Source organism: Urocitellus parryii, chromosome 15 (assembly GCF_045843805.1).
Source record: "Urocitellus parryii isolate mUroPar1 chromosome 15, mUroPar1.hap1, whole genome shotgun sequence".
Lineage (NCBI taxonomy): Eukaryota > Metazoa > Chordata > Mammalia > Rodentia > Sciuridae > Urocitellus > Urocitellus parryii.
Window position 1 is genome coordinate 17,507,845 of NC_135545.1, and position 16,426 is coordinate 17,524,270.

Genomic DNA, 16,426 nt, shown 5'->3' on the forward strand with positions numbered 1-16,426 from the left:
AAACTTGAAATTCTCCTTAGCCTCCGGAATTATTGGGATTACAGACCTGCACTACCATTCCTGGCCAGTTTCACTTTTTTGCTTTCTCCACAATATGCCACAAAAATAATTCTATGGTACCAGGTATGGTGGCACATGCCTGTAATCACAGATTTGAGGCCAGGTTGGGCAACTTCGTGAGATCCTATCTCAAAATAAAAAGAACTGGGGGTATAGCTTAGTGGTAGAGCACTCCTGGTTCAATCTCCAGTATTGGGGAAAAAAAATTTTTAATGGGATCATGGGAATGCCCCTGCTAATCTGTATTCTACTTACATAGGTTAAGACCTATAATCGAATATATATAACTAGATTCAAGGATGTGTTTTATCAGCAAGCAATTTGTCTCCATCTTAAAAATCAGAAACATAACACCTAACTAGGAAATCTGAAACTGTATCAACTTCTGATCCTTAAAGACACTCTAGTGCAACAACTTTCTCCATTTTTCACATCAAAGGAGGGGATTACTATCTATTTAAATAAATACAAAATACTCCACCTATAAATCTGATCAGTCTACTTTCTCTTCCAGTTGGAATAACTGGTCTAGCCAGCTAAGGCCATCTCTGCCTAAATGTAACTGCGACAAGGAAACTGGCAGTTGCTGTGAGAGCATGAGAGAGAAACAGAAGCTCCCTCTGCAGGTCTATGCTCAGCTTTAGCTCTGCAAACTCAGCACTCCTGAAGCCTCACTGAGAACTTTGAGTTTGTATACATACAGCCACCTTCCCTCAGCTATGCCCAGGAGCAGGAGCAGGTATATTTTTCACCAGTCACATACTACTCAGAAGGACTCCATCCCTTGATAATCTGGGCCTCATCATCCTCATCTACACAGACTAAGAACAGCTCTGAACATGGCTAGTATGAGTGTTTTCACACTGCTGTCAAAGAGCAGGAGACAGAAAAGGGTTGATAATAGAAACACAATGAAAAAATGGGAGACTGGAAAGGTGGACATTTAGGCAGAGGGACAATATCCAGAGTGAGAGCAGAAGTGGGTAAGGTCAGGAAGGGATCATGGGCCAGGAACCAGGGGCAGGTCCCAGCAGTCAGTGTTGCAGGGCAGGAGCCTCAAGTAGCCAAGGTGGGCTGGGTGTTTTGCTTTGGCAGCATCCAGAGCTGGCAGTAGGATGCAGTGGGGTGTAGAGACAGGAGGGTAGTAATAGGCCAATTAGCTACTTTCCCTTCATCCTAGAATGCCCAAGAGAATGCATGTGCAGGGAACAGTGGCCTTCTGGGCTGGAGAGAAGCCGCTTTCTGACCTGTCACTGTGTAGTCAAGTCATTAACCCTGAAGGACAGACCAGCCCACAGTCAGGAGGTCCTGGCTCCAATACCCTCACAAGTGCCACACACACAAAAAAAAGATCAACACTTAAGAATTATGAGCCTCCATGGAGGTGCATGCCTATAATCCCAACTACTTGGGAGGCTAAGGTAAGAGGATCACAAGTTTGATGCCAGCCTGGGCAACTTAATGAAGCCTTATCTCAAAATAAAAAATAAAATGGGCTGGGGATGTAGCTTAGAGGTAGAGCACTCCTGGATTCAATCCCGACTACCACAAAACAAAGGAACAAACAAAACAAGAATAATGGCGGGGGGCTGGGGATACAGCTCAGTTGGTAGAGTGCTTGCCTTGCATGCACAAGGCCTGGGTTCAATCCCCAGCACCATAAAACAAATAAATAATGGCAGGGGATGCAGCTCAGCAGCAAAGCACTTGCTTAGCATGCACAAAGCCCTGGGTTCTGTCCCTTGAACAATGAAAACCAAAACAAAAAATAAACAAGTAAAAATTAATAACTTGATAGTTAAATAAGGTAAACACATGTATTTGCATGTTAACATTTGTTTTAATTTGTATAAATAAAAGGGAATTTTCTACTTAAACAGTAATTCATCTGGGTCTTCTTGTATAATACAAAATTCTTCCATGGGAGTCTGATGATTTTGAGGCCAGCAACTCTTCTCACATGTGTAAACTAGAATTGTTCCAAATTCCACAGAAAGACCTGAAAAATACAACATATTCTGGATTCCAGCAAATATAACATTATGAGATGCACTCACAATGTCTAAGTATATTTAGTGGGCAGAGCACACACTCTGGAATAAGATGCCTGAATTCACACCCCAGTTCTATCACCTTGAGAATTATGATACTTCGCTGTGATAAACATATGTTCATCATGATAGTAAGATTTCATTATATATGAAATCCTTAGACCAGCCCGGCACATCTTAAGTGCTCACTGTAAACAAGAAGGTTAGGTAAGTAAGTAGAGATAACAGAAATGAAGGAGAAAGATGATTCAGTATCAGGATAACTGATGTTGCTAAAGCGAGTGATTTTACCTAACAAGCTGAAATATATAATTACATAAAGCAAAAACTGTGCTTATGGCTTTCAGCTACAATATGATTGCAGTGCATCATTATAATAAGTTGACACTGATGTCAAAAGGCAAATTTAATAAAAAGTAGCAGGAAAATAGACTCCAGATGCGACACAGACTCCAGATGCGACACAGACACTGGTAGAAAACGCCTACAGCTTGTCATGCCACTCAGCTTAGCCAGCCTTCTGCCAAATCCACGGAACCTTAGAGCAAATGAACAAGACTGGAGGCACAGGGATTCAAGGCATAGTCAGATGCAGAGCTAACGCATTAAGAATCAATAAAAGGATAAAGGATTTAGTAAACATCTGAAAAAAAAGAAAATAAAAACAAGACTTATCTACAATTAAGGTAAAAAAAGTGTAAGATCATTCTTGGAGAAACTGAACCAATTCCATGAGAAAAAAATCCCCAAATACAAACTTTTTAGGGCTCTTTTTTTTTTTTTTTTTTTTTAAGAATGTAAGGCTCTGAGAGAGAGAGAGAGAGAGAGAGAGAGAGAGAGAGAATTATAATATTTATTTTTTTTTTTTAGTTTTCGGCAGACACAACATCTTTGTTTGTATGTGGTGCCGAGGATCGAACCCGGGCCGCATGCATGCCAGGTGAGCGTGCTACCACTTGAGCCACATCCCCAGCCCTTTAGGGCTCTTTAATAAATATCCAATGAAGACACTGCCCAGTAAACAAATCCTACTCTTCCACACAAAACTTCCAGTTAGTGTGCTTTTGTATGTGTGTGTACACACTGGAGAATGGAACCCAGGATTTGGTGCATGTTAGGCAAGCACTGTAACCACTGAGCTATATTTTCGGCTCTTTTTATTTTTATATTTTAAGGTAGTGTAAGTTGCCCAGGCTGGCCTTGAATTTGCGATCTCCCTGTATCAGTCTCCTAAGTCACTTGGATTAAAGGCTTTCTATGCCTACTTGAACTTAAACAGGAACAACCTGTGGGAGACCAACCTTGCACATGACTGAGTCACACTCCCGGGCTAGGTACTGAGATACTCAGTCGCAGAAATGTGGCAGAGCTTTCCCCACCCTTCTTGGGTTTGAGGGATGGTGTCTCGTGCATGGGTGTGTCTTGCTACAGCCCCATGGGTGAAGCTATGCTCACCTGTTCCTTTATAATATAACCCCTTGCCCTGTTTAGAATAGAATCTTCCATGGAAGTGCCTTGTGTGTGTCCCCTTCTCTTACTGTGCCCCTAGGTGTGGCCTACCCAGATGTCAGTCAGATAGACTCAGCCCCCTGAAACCTGACCCCTTGCCTCATTTGAATAGCTTCTCAATAAAAGGGGTCAGCACATGCTCTCTCTCTCTTTCTGTGGACCCTTAAGGTCAGAGGAGCCATCACTAGTGATCCCAAAGAAAAAGGATTTGCGTTTTTTGTGTGGTTATTTTGCGCAGCCCAGTTAGCCCAGTTCAACTGGAGTAAACCCTGAGCCTTTTAGTCACGAGAACAGAAACCCGGCAACAACCAACCAAGCATCATCGGGCATTTACAGAAAAGCTCCAATAAAATTCAGTCACCAAAACAAGCACAGAAGAAACTAGCAAATTGGAGGAATCAGACAATGCAAGTAACAAAAGAAAACTCCAAAACAGAGAAAATGTTTCTTAGAGAGAGAGAGAGAGACTGAACAACAAACACAAAATGTCATTAAAAAAAATGTCAGAGAACAAGGAGGGGTTCTTGGAAAATATAGAAATGCCAGGTTCAACATTTACACGTTATGATTTCATTTATGTGAAGTTCAAGACCAGGCAAAATTCCTAGTGAACAGGCATGAGAAGAGTGAGGATTCTGAAGAGGAAGGGGCCTGCTGTCTGGGAAGCAGGCCCAGGGGCCTTCCTGGACACTGGCAACATTCTCCATCTTAATCTGGGGGAGTATATACATAAGAGTGAATGCATGTAAACATTCATCATGAAGGACACTTAAAATGGTATGGTGGTACACACCTGCCATCCCAACTACTCAGGAGGCTGAAGCAGGATAACTGTACACTCAAGCTCAGGCAACTTACTTAGTAAGACCTTGTCTCAAAATAAAAAGGATGTAGCTTAAAGGTAGAGTGCTTGCCTAGGGTGCACAAAGACCTGGTGTTTAACCCCTAACATCACCCCTCTCAAAAAGAAAAAAAAAAAAAAGAAAGAAAGAAAACAGAATTTCTACAACTCAACAAAAACAAAAACAAATAACCTAACTAAAAGGGGCAATGGACTTGAAAAGACATTTCTCCAAGATGATACAAATAGAAATCACAAAGAGAGGCTAGGCACAGTGGCACATGTAACTCTAACAATGCTGAAGGCTCAAAGGCAGGAGGATCCGTATATTTAAGGTCAGCCTCAGCAATTTACTGTGACCTTGTCTCAAAATAAAAAATAAAAAGGGAGGTTAAGCTTCTTATTCTCAAGAGAGCCCACATTCTCCCTTGAATGTATATCTTCTTCCTAAATAAACCTCTTTAGGTATTTAAATAAATGTCTTTGTCTGGCACATGCTGAAATTCTTTTCTATTACATATGCCAAGAAGCCCGTTGGTCCCGAGTTGAACTCCCCCTTTCTCTTCTATTACATCTCATAGTGGCCCATATGGGGAACTTTGGAGACATCAACTTTGGTAGGACTACTTTCTTTTTGATTTGGCTACGACTTTTTCTGTTAGCATTCGCCTGTTTCCTTTACTTTCAGAGGCTAAAGAGCATAACCTCAATCTACCTCATTAGCCATGGCTCCCCTTCTTGGGCAGCTGGGAAATTCCCAAGCTGTGTAGATTCAAGTGGCAAAAAGGTGATTGTTAGCTGGGTGCGGTGACACACACCTGTAATCCCAGCAGCTCAGTAGGCCGAGGCAGGAGGATTTTGAGTTCAAAGCCAACTTCAGGGGCTAGGGATGTGGCTCAAGCGGTAGCGTGCTCGCCTGGCATGCATGCGGCTGAGGTTCGATCCTCAGCACCACATACAAACAAAGATGCTGCCCCCCCCCATAACTAAATGATAAATATTAAAATTCTCTCTCTACCTCTCTCTCACTTAAAAAAAAAAAGCCAACTTCATCAATTTATGAGGTCCTAAGCAATTCAGTGAGACCCTGTCTCTAAATAAAATACAAAATAGGGCTGGGGATGTGGCTCAGTGGTTGAGTGCCCTGAGTTCAATCCCTGGGACCTGCCCTGGCAACTGCAACAAAAAAAAAAAAAAAAAAAAAAAAAAGGTGATTGCTGACGTTCTAGGGAGCTGGTAGAATTCTGAATAATTGTGAAGGAGCTCAATGATTAAAAATCCTTTCCTTCTTCTCTCATACTGCATTGCAAGACCACCTACAGGTTTCTCGACCTCTATGGGATTTAAACAGGTGATCTCTTTTTTCTGTTTTTCCATTCCTCCTTTCTCTTTTCCTTCCTGCTTTCCTTGGCCATAAGCTCTTTTCTCCCTTGGAAGATGAGTGTTTGTTGATAAAATGCCAAAAGTAGGACACACTCTTTGGCCAATATACCCCATTCCTGGATCAGAAAGAATTAAGTTTCTTATCCAGAAGACACATATGAGGGGTTAGTCTTCCAGTGTTTTGAGTACCCCTTTGTTTTACGAAATGTGGGGTTCACCAGAGACATTTTTGGAGGGACTAGGCCCTGACAAGATAATCAAAGAAATACCTCCATTAATCTCTACATTCAGACCTGATACACTTAGTGGACAATCTCCTAACTCTAATCTTTTGCCATAAATCTAAGTTCTGAGTACAACCTCTTGTCATGCCCTCCCTCCCTTCTCTAAACTCTCTCTATACAGTCTCATGTTACATGTTCCAGCTGAACTATTCTGCCCTACATAGTGAATGTCAGCTATAAATAAATCTGTATTAAAACTTTCTTTGTTCTATCCCAAAGTGCCTCAAAGCTCTCTATAAGGTTTTATTGTATACTTGCTATTTAAAATAATAATTTAAAAATTATAAATTCTTATGTGTTACCTAGATTACTTGAGATTTAGGGATTTTTTTTTAAATTATTTTTTTTTTTAGTTTTCGGTGGACACAACATCTTTTTATTTTATTTTTATGTAGTGCTGAGGATCGAACCCAGCGCCCCGTGCATGCCAGGCGAGCGCACTACCGCTCGAGCCACATCCCCAGCCCTTAGGGATTTTTTTTAAGGATTTTTTTTTCCTTCTTCTTCTTCATAAGAGATTTGTTTTCATGAGGGGCCTATCAAGCACCCTGAGGACCACATAACAAGGACAAGGATGCTTGCACCGCCAATAATTTTCAGACAGACATACAGGTCAGATCTTGTTTGGGACAAAGGATACTCTGAAGATACAATATGGGATAGATTCCTGGCCGGGCATGGCAGAGTATGCCTATAATCCCAGTGGCTTGGGAGGCTGAGGCAGGAAAATACCTAGTTCAAAACCAGCCTCAGCAACTTAGCAAGATCCTGTCTTAAAAAAAGAAAAAAAAAATTTAAAAAGGGCTGGGGATGTGGTTAAGGGCCCCTGGGTTCAATCCCTGGTACCAAAAAAAAAAAAAAAAAAGAGTCCAGTCTTGGTTAGGGATTCAAAGAATAGCCTCAGGCCTGTTTTTGTATTGTTTTTTCTTTTCAGAAAACCACTGAAGATTATGGGTAATTCAATGTATATCCCCGAGAATTTACCCCTTACATTTAAAATAATTGGAATTTAAAGTTTTGGTGCTGGGGATTGAACCCAGGGGCCCTTTATCATTGAGCTATATCCCAAGCCCTTTTTAATTTTTTTTTTTTTTTAAGAGAGAGAGAGAGAGGGACAGAGAGAGAGAGAATTTTTTAACATTTATTTATTTTTTCTTAGTTCTCGGCGGACACAACATCTTTGTTTGTATGTGGTGCTGAGGATCGAACCCGGGCCGCACACACGCTAGGCGAGCGCGCTACCCACACATCCCCAGCCCAGCCCTTTTTAATTTTTGAGACAGGGTCTTGCTAAATTGCTTAGGGCCTTACTAAATTGTTGAAATTGACTTTGAATTTACAATCCTCCTGCCTCAGCCTACTGAGGATTAGATTAGAGGATTAGAGGCATGTGTCACCATGCCTGGCAATAACTGGAATTATTTTAAGTCAGAAGATTTTTAAAAGAAAAAAAGGAAGAAATTTTTTTTTCCTGTAATATGGCTTGGTCCCAATATAAATTAGAGAATGGAGACTTATTCTGTAAATGGGAAAAGAATGGACAGAGATCTGACTATCTGTATTTTACCCCCTGCTGTCTTTTTTTTTTTTTTTTTTTTTGATACCAGGGATTGAACCCAGGGGCACTAAATCACTGAGCCACATCCCCAGCACACCCCCACCCTCCTTTTTTTTTGGTACCAAAAATTTAGGGGCACTCAATCAGTAAGCCACATCTCCAGCCCTATTTTGCATTTCATTTAGAGACAGGGTCTCACTGAATTGGTAGCATCTTGCTTTTGCTGAGTCTGGCTTTGAATTCATGATCCTCCTGCCCCAGGCTCCCAAGCTGTTGGGATTACAGGTGTATGCACCCAAGCCTGGCTCCACTGCCTAGTTTTGCCACATGCTCCTGCCATGATGTGCTATCCTCACAACAAGCTCAAAGCAATGGAACTACTTGATAGTAGACTGTAACCTTCAGAAATGAAAGCCAAAATAAACTTCTTACAGTTTTGTCTTTTTTTTTTTTTTTTTTTTTAAGTACTAGGATTAAACCCACATGCTAGGCAAGCATTCTATCAGTAAGCTACATCCCCAGTCCTTTTTATTTTATTTTGAGACAGGGTCTTGCTAAATTTCCAAGGGTAGACTTGAACTTATGATCCTCCTATCTCAGCCTGTCTTGTAGCTGGGAATACAAGTGTGTGCCACCACACCTGGCCATCTTAAGTTAATTTCCTCAGATATTTTGTAATAGTAATGTGAAGCTGACTAAGTTAATGTACTTTTATTATAAAAAAACTTCACATTTTTCTTTAAAATTTTCAAAAGAAAAACTAATGATTACAAAGTATTACTACACTTGATCTTAGCCAAAAGGCCGAGAAGCGATACAAAATATTAATTATAATCATTTAGAGGGCAATTTATTTTTTATTCATTTATACTTTTTTCCCATTGTTTCTGAGACAAAAACTATGTTGCCCAGGCTAAGCCTCAAGCAATTCTCCTATGTCATTGTTTCAAGTAGGTAGGACCTCGGGCATAGGCCTATGCACCCAATAAGACAAATGTTTGTATTTATTTTTGTGGTGATGGGGATCAAACCCAAGGCTTTATGCATGCAAGGCAAGCACTCTACCAACTGAGCTATGTCCCCGGAAACAAATGTTTTTAAATGATTATAAATTTTGATTGTATAATAAGGTGATGAAAATAATATTAAGGGTAGAAATGCTCAGCCTTTAATCACCGAAAATGGTTGTTAGTAGTTGTGTTAGATTGGTTAGATTATACTTTTTTTTTTCTTTCTTTTTGGTGATGCTGGGGATTGAACCCAGGGACACCCTACCACTGAGCTATGTCCCCATCCCTTTTTATTTATATTTTTACTCTTGAGATAGGGTCTCACTAAATTGCCCGGGCAAAGCCTTGAACTTGAGATTTTCCTGCCTCTGACTTTAGTCACTGGGATTATAGGTATATGCCACTACACTCAGCATGTTATATTATAAATTTCCTAAAGCAATTTTTATTTCCCAAATTTTCTACAAAATACTATATTTTATAATTAAACAAAAACATGGCCTATCATTTTAGTATAATACCAAGATAATCCAAGAATTGCACAAACTCAGATTAATAAAGCTTACCTAAATTAGCACTTTGAAGCATGCTGATCAGTGCTGGCATAAGCTGAAATTCAAATATTCTTTGTCCTCCACAGTGGCTACAGGCTGGGATATCAGTGATTTCTGACGTAGGGCAGGTCAAAAAGAGTGGCTCTCCACTCCAGGAATACCTACAATAAAGAACCTGAAGTCAGAGGCACATACATACAAATCATACCCCAATATCTGAGGTCACTCTTTGCACACTTCCTTTCTTAGAAATTTCCAGAGGGCTGGGGATGTGGCTCAAGCGGTAGCGTGCTCGCCTGGCATGCGTGTGGACCGGGTTGGATCCTCAGCACCACATACAAACAAAGATGTTGTGTCCGCCGAAAACTAAAAATAAATATTAAAAATTCTATCGCTCTCTCTCCTTCTCTCTCTCTCACTCTCTCTTTAAAAAAAAAAAAAAAAAAGAAAGAAAGTACCAGGAGCAAAACAAAAGACCAAAGAAATCCTCCAGAGGAAAAAAAAAAACAAAAAACACCAGCAGCAGCAAGTCTATAAAGCACAGCAAGACATCTGAAGTCTGGCCAATGCTGAACTGAGTCCAACAATGGCTGCAATGAAATACAGACCAGACCAACTACAGAGTAAAGGGACTCAAACCTCCCTTATAGCAAAGGGGCATGGCTTTCTAGGAGTACATACTTAGTATCTACTGTTCTCCAACAAATAATTTCTTTTTTTCTTAAATATTTTTTTAGTTGTAAATGGACACAATACCTATATTTTATTTGTTTATTTTTATGTGGTGCCAGGGATTGAAAACAGCGCCTCACGCATGTTAGGCAAGCACTCTAACATCGAGCCACAACCCCGGCCCCTCCAACATATAATTTCTTTTTTTTTTTTTTACATCTTTATTTTATTTATTTATTTTTTTATGTGGTGCTGAGGCTCAAACCCAGGGCCCCCGCACATGCAAGGTGAGCATTCTACCACTGATCTATATAACCCCAGCCCCCCAACATATAATTTCTAACAAATAAAAAAGTTACTAGATAGGTAAAGAAACAGGTAAATTTAACCCATGAAGAAAGTCAATACCAGAAAACCCACAGACAAGATGATGGTTGCATTAAACAGGGTCTTTATAATACCAGCGACAAGGGCTGGGGCTGTAGCTCGGTGGTAGAGTGCCCGCATGTGTGAGACACTGGGTTCAATCCTCAGCACCACATAAAAATAAATAAAGATTAAAAAAAAATACCAGCAACAAATATGTAAAAGAATGTAGTGAAAAAGGTAAACAAGAATGAATGGATGAGTAATTCAGCACAGAAATGGAAATTAAAAGAGACTGAAATAGAAACACTACAAATGCAAAATGCTGTGTGTCAGAAAAAAAGAACTAAGCTAGGTGTGGTGGTGTGCACTTGTAATCACAGCTACTTCGGAGGCTGAAGCAAAAGGGATCACTTGAGCTTAGACCCTCTAGAGCAGCCTGGGCAACAGAGATAGAGAAACAAAAAACTTCATTCATTAAAATGTAACAATAGATGCTGGGGCTGTAGCTCAGTGGCAGAGCACTTGCCTAGCACTGGGTTCCATCCTCAGCACCACATAAAATAAAGCCATTCCATGCATCTACAACTAAAAAAAAAAAAAAAAAAAAAAGAGAGAGAAAAAAAAAAGTAACAATAGATTGGACAAAATAAAAACATGAAGTTTTAGAAAAAGCAAATATAAATTATTCCAATTGGAACTAAAAGTTAAACCCCAAAAAGAGAACTTTGAAAGTCTATAGTATGGGGCTGGGGATGTGGCTCAAGGGGTAGCACGCTCGCCTGGCATGCGTGTGGCCCGGGTTCGATCCTCAGCACCACATACAAACAAAGATGTTGTGTCTGCCGAGAACTGAAAAATAAATATTAAAAAAAAAAAAATTCTCTCTTAAAAAAAAAAAAAAGAAAGAAAGAAAAAAAACAGAAAGTCTATAGTATAATTTTTCTTTTCTTCTTCTTTGTTTCATTGTATCAAACCCAGAGCCTCCGAGCATGCTAGGCAAGTGCTCTACCCTCTACCACTGAGCTACATCTTTAGCCTCTATGGTACAATTTCAAATAATTGAACATACAGATAATTGGAGAACTAGAAAAAACAGAATAGAAGAAATATTTCAAATAGAAGTAATAGTCAAAAGTTTCAACCCATAATTCCAGAAAGCTCTTGAAAAGCAAAGCAGGAAAAATTAAGCCATAAACACACAAAGAAAAATTTCTAAAAAAAGGGAAGAAGACGATGACAACATATTACAAGTAAAAGAATAATAAGAATTATAGAGTTGGGGTTGTAGCTCAGTGGTAGAGTACTTGCCTAGCACATGTGAAGTACTGAGTTCCATCCTTAAATCCATAAATAAATAAATAAATGTATTGTGTCCATCTCCTACAACAACAACAAAAAAGTATAACTTTTTTTTTTTTTTTTTTTGGTGGTATCAAACACAGGGCCTTATTCAACAATGCTAGGCAAGTACTTTACCACTGAGCTACATATGTCTCTTTAACTGCAGCTAATTTCTAACAGAAATGACAAAGGCAAGAAAACAATGGAACAGCTGGGCACAGTTGTGCACACCTATAGTCCCAGCTATTCAGGAGGCTGTGAGGCAGGAAAATCACAAATTGAAGGCCATCCATGGTAACTTCATGAAATCATCTCAAAATAAAGAAATAAAAAGGATAGGGACATAGCTCAGTAGTACAGTGCCCCGGAGTTCAATCACCAATACGAAAATAAATATAGACAAGACAGCTAGGCTGGTCATAAAACTCAGGTAAAGTGCCATGGGTTCAATCCCTACTATGGCAAATTAAAAAAAAAAAAAAGAAAAAGAAAGAAAGAAAGAAAACAAAAGCTAGAAAAAGGGATTTTGAATGTTTTCCACCATAAAGATGTAATAAATGTTTAGGATAAATGTATTATTTATTCTGATTTAAACATTACACATTGTACACATGAATTGAAATATCACATGGCACTCCATCACTACACAGAATTTTCATGTATCTATTTTAAGTGTAAAAATTTAGATCTGTTTAAAATAAACAATAAATACATTTTTACATAGACAAAACCTGAGAAACTCTCTCCAACAAACGTATTAAAAGTTCTTCATACTGAAGGGAAATATCAGATAGAAACAGATCTGCATGAAAGAATGTGGAATACCAAAAAGGTGAATAGGTGAATAAATATGAAAGGATCCCCCCCCCCACGCTTTTTTTTTTTTTTTTTGCAAGTGCTAGGGATGGAACCTAGGTCCCAGTTACATGCTAGGCAAAAAAAGCACTCTACCAGTGAGCTACACCCCTAGCTCATAAGAACTTTTTTTTTTTTTTTTTTCAGTATCAGGGATGAGCCATATCCCTAATCCTTTTTTAAAAAAAAATTTTATTTTTGGTACCAGGGGTTGAACTCAGGGGCACTCAACCACTGAGCCACATCCTCGGCCTTATTTTTATTTTATTTAGAGATAAGGTCTCGAATCAAACCGTGTAATATGATGTATTAAGAACTATGTAATGTTATGAGCGACCAATAAAAAAAAAAAAAAAAATAGAGATAAGGTCTCACTGAGTTGCTTAGGGCTTACGTTGCTGAGGCTGGCTTTGATCTCTCAATCCTCCTTTCTCAGCCTCCCTAGCCGCTGGGATTACAGGCATGTGCCACCGTGCCTGGCTACTTTTTAATTTTGAGACAGGGTCTTGCTAAATTGCTTAGGGCCTCATAAGTTGCGAAGGCTGGCTGTGAATTTGTGATCCCCTGCCTCAGTCTCCCGAGTCACTGGGATTATAGGTGTGCATCACCATTTCCGGCATAAAAGAACTTCTGATAGATATTTTGCTTTATATTTATTTTCCTTACAGACTATTGATGATTTCAAGCAAAAAAATCCCTATATATATATATCCACACCCCCCCAAAACACATATTTACGTGTGTATATATATATACATACACATATATATTATACATATATCATGGGGTTTATAGCATATATAGAAGCAAAATTCATAAAAACAAGATCATAAGTGCAGGGGAATGAGAAATGGGAATCTATGCTGTGGTTCTTAGAACTACAATAAGTAATATTGCACAATATACTCATTAAGGCAAACACTAAAAACTTATATAGTTATATAACACTTATATAGTTATAAATTAAAGTGAAGAAAGGAGATAAAGCACTGGGGATTTTGCTCAATGGTAGAGCACTTGCCTAGCATGTGAGAAACCCTAGTTTTAAGACTTAATACTAAAAATAAAAACAAAACAAACAAAAAACAAAACAAAAAGAGAGAGAGAAAGAAAATAAAATGGTAAACTAAAAATACTCAGTTTAATAATTACCTTAAGTAATTAAATGAACTAACATTCCAAATAACAGACACACTATCAGTCTGGATTTTTTTTTAAAAAAAGCAGGACCCAAACATTTAAGTTGTTTAAGAATCACATTTTATATTTAGAGTAGGAAATAGATTAAATGTAAAAGTGTAGTTAGGGGCTGAGGGCATAACTCAGTAGTTGGGTGCTTGCTAAATATTTATAAGGCCCTGAATTCAATCCCCAACACACACACACACACACACACACACACACACAAAGTAGATAAAGATGAATCAAAGACTAAACAACGGAAATCTAATTTGGCTATATTAGTATTAAGGAAGATTCACTCAATAGGAAGAAGTATAAGACATAATAGGAACATTATAATTGTAAGAGGATCATCTCATTAGATAAATATAGCAATCCTAAATATGCACACACCTTAAATGGCATCAAAATTCTGAGGCAGCTGGCACACACCTGTAATCCTAGCAGCTAGGGAGGCTGAGGCAGGAGAATTATGAGTTGAAAGCCAGCTCAGCAACTTAACGAGGCCCTAAGCAACTTAGTGAGACCCTGTCTCTAAATAAAATATAAAAAAGGGGCTGGGGATATGGTTCAGTGGTTTAGTACCCCTGGGTTCAATTCCTGGTACCCCCCCCAAAAAAAAAAAAAACTCATGAGGCAAAATAAAGAAAAATAAAATTATGTCATTTGTAGGAAAATGTATGGAACAAGAGACCATCATGTTAAGCAAAATAAGTTAAACTCAGAAGGTTAAGAGTCATATGTTTTCTCAGGGCTGGATTAATAGCTCAGTGGTAGAGTGCTTGTCTAGCACATGTGAGGCACTCAGTCGAACCTCAGCACCACATAAAAACAAATAAATGAAATAAAAGTGTCCGTCTACAACTAAAAAAAAAGTCATGTTTTCTCTCATAAGCAAAAACTAGAGAGGAAAATGGAAAATAAAAGTGGGGGCATGGATTTTATGAAAATCAGAGGGAGATCAGTAGAGGAAAGGGACCAAAGGGTGAGAAATCAAGAAGGGGGGGTAGAAGTGCTGGGGAGTGGTATTGGCTAAAGTATATTGTTATGTTGTGTGCATCTATTAATATTTAACAAATCCCATAATTATATACAACTTTAATGCACCAATAAAAAAAGTGGAAAAAATTCATGAGGCAAAAATTGACATAATTAAAAGTAAAAAAGATATATTCACAGTTATAGTACGCTTTTTTTTTTTTTTTTTTGGTACCAGAGATTGAACCCAAGGACGCTTAATCACTGAACCACATCCCCATCACTTTTATTATTTTATTTATTTATTTATTATTTTTTTTTAATATTTATTTTTCAGTTTTCGGCGGACACAACATCTTTGTATGTGGTGCTGAGGATGGAACCCGGGCCGCACGAATGCCAGGCGAGCGCGCTACCGCTTGAGCCACATCCCCAGCCCTTATTATTTTATTTTGAGACAGGGTTTCATTAAGTTACCAAGTGCCTTGCTAAATTGATAAGGCTGCTTTGAAGTTGCAATTTTCCTGCTTCAGCCTTCTTAGCTGTTGGGATTACAGGCATGTGCCACTGTGCCAGCTAGATTAGATCAAAATTTAAATCTTCTCTTTAAAAGTGAATGTTACTGAGCTGGGCACTGTTGAGCAAGCCTGTAAACCCAGCAACTAGGGAGGCGGAGGAAGATGGATCTCAAGTTCAGGGACAGCCTGTGCAGTCCTTGAACTTGAGATCATCTCAAATAAAAAATAAAAAGGACAGAAGATGTATTCAGTGGTAAAATGGACCTGGATTCAATCCCCAGTACCAAAAAGGAAAAAAAGACAGTCTTAATGGGCTGGGAATGTAGTTAAGTGGTAGAGCACTGCCTAGTGTGCACGAGGCCCTAGTTGGACCCCCATTACAGAAAGGAAAAGAAAAAAAAAAAAAAGACAGTATTACCATAATGAAAACCCAATCTGGGTGTGGTGGCCCATACCTGTAATCCCATCGACTACAGAGGCAAAGGCAGGAGGATTTCAAATTCGGAGCCAACCTCCTCAGCAACTTAGTGAGACTCTAAGCAGTTTAGCAAGACCCAGTCTCAAAAAAATTAAAAAAAAAAAAAAAAAGCTAGGGTGTAGCTCAGTTCAGTGGTAAAGTGCCCAATTAAATGTCTAGTACAAAAAATAAAAAAAACAACAGACAAGAAGAAAATATGCAAAACACACATAGCTGAAAAAGGACCTGTATACTGACAATATTAAGAATTTGTAGAATTCAATAAAAAGATAAATAATCCAATAAAAATACTGCAAAGAATTTGAATGATGACAGGTGTGGTGGCTCACACCTTGTAATCCCAGGTGCTCAGGAGGCCGAGACAGGAGGGTTGAAGTCTGACACCAGCCTGGGCAACTGAGCAAGACAATCTTTAAAAAAAAAAAAAAAAAAAAAAAAATTGAACTGACACTTTTCCAAAGATGATATTCACATATGAAAAATAAGTACTTGAAAAGATACCATCTTCTGGCAAATGGGAAAATGCAAACTAAAATCACAACGAGGGGCTGGGGCTGTAGCTCAGTGGCAGAGTGCTTGCCTAGTACGTGTAAGGCACTAGGTTCAATCCTCAGCACAACATAAAAAAAATAAAATAAAATAAAGGCATTCTATCCATTTACAACTACAAAAAAAATTTTTTTAAATCATAATGAAATATTACTATACTCTTCGACTGGCTAAATTTAAAAACAGAACATACCAAGTACTAGCAAAGATGTGCAGGATCTAGAATTCTTATAC

The 16,426-nt window shown here is 38.7% G+C and overlaps 1 pseudogene; it reads right to left on the bottom strand.

Annotated features, from left to right (window-relative positions):
• Positions 1-8,426: 8,426 nt before the first annotated feature.
• Positions 8,427-8,502, bottom strand: LOC113184550 (U2 spliceosomal RNA; annotated as a pseudogene).
• Positions 8,503-16,426: the final 7,924 nt, after the last annotated feature.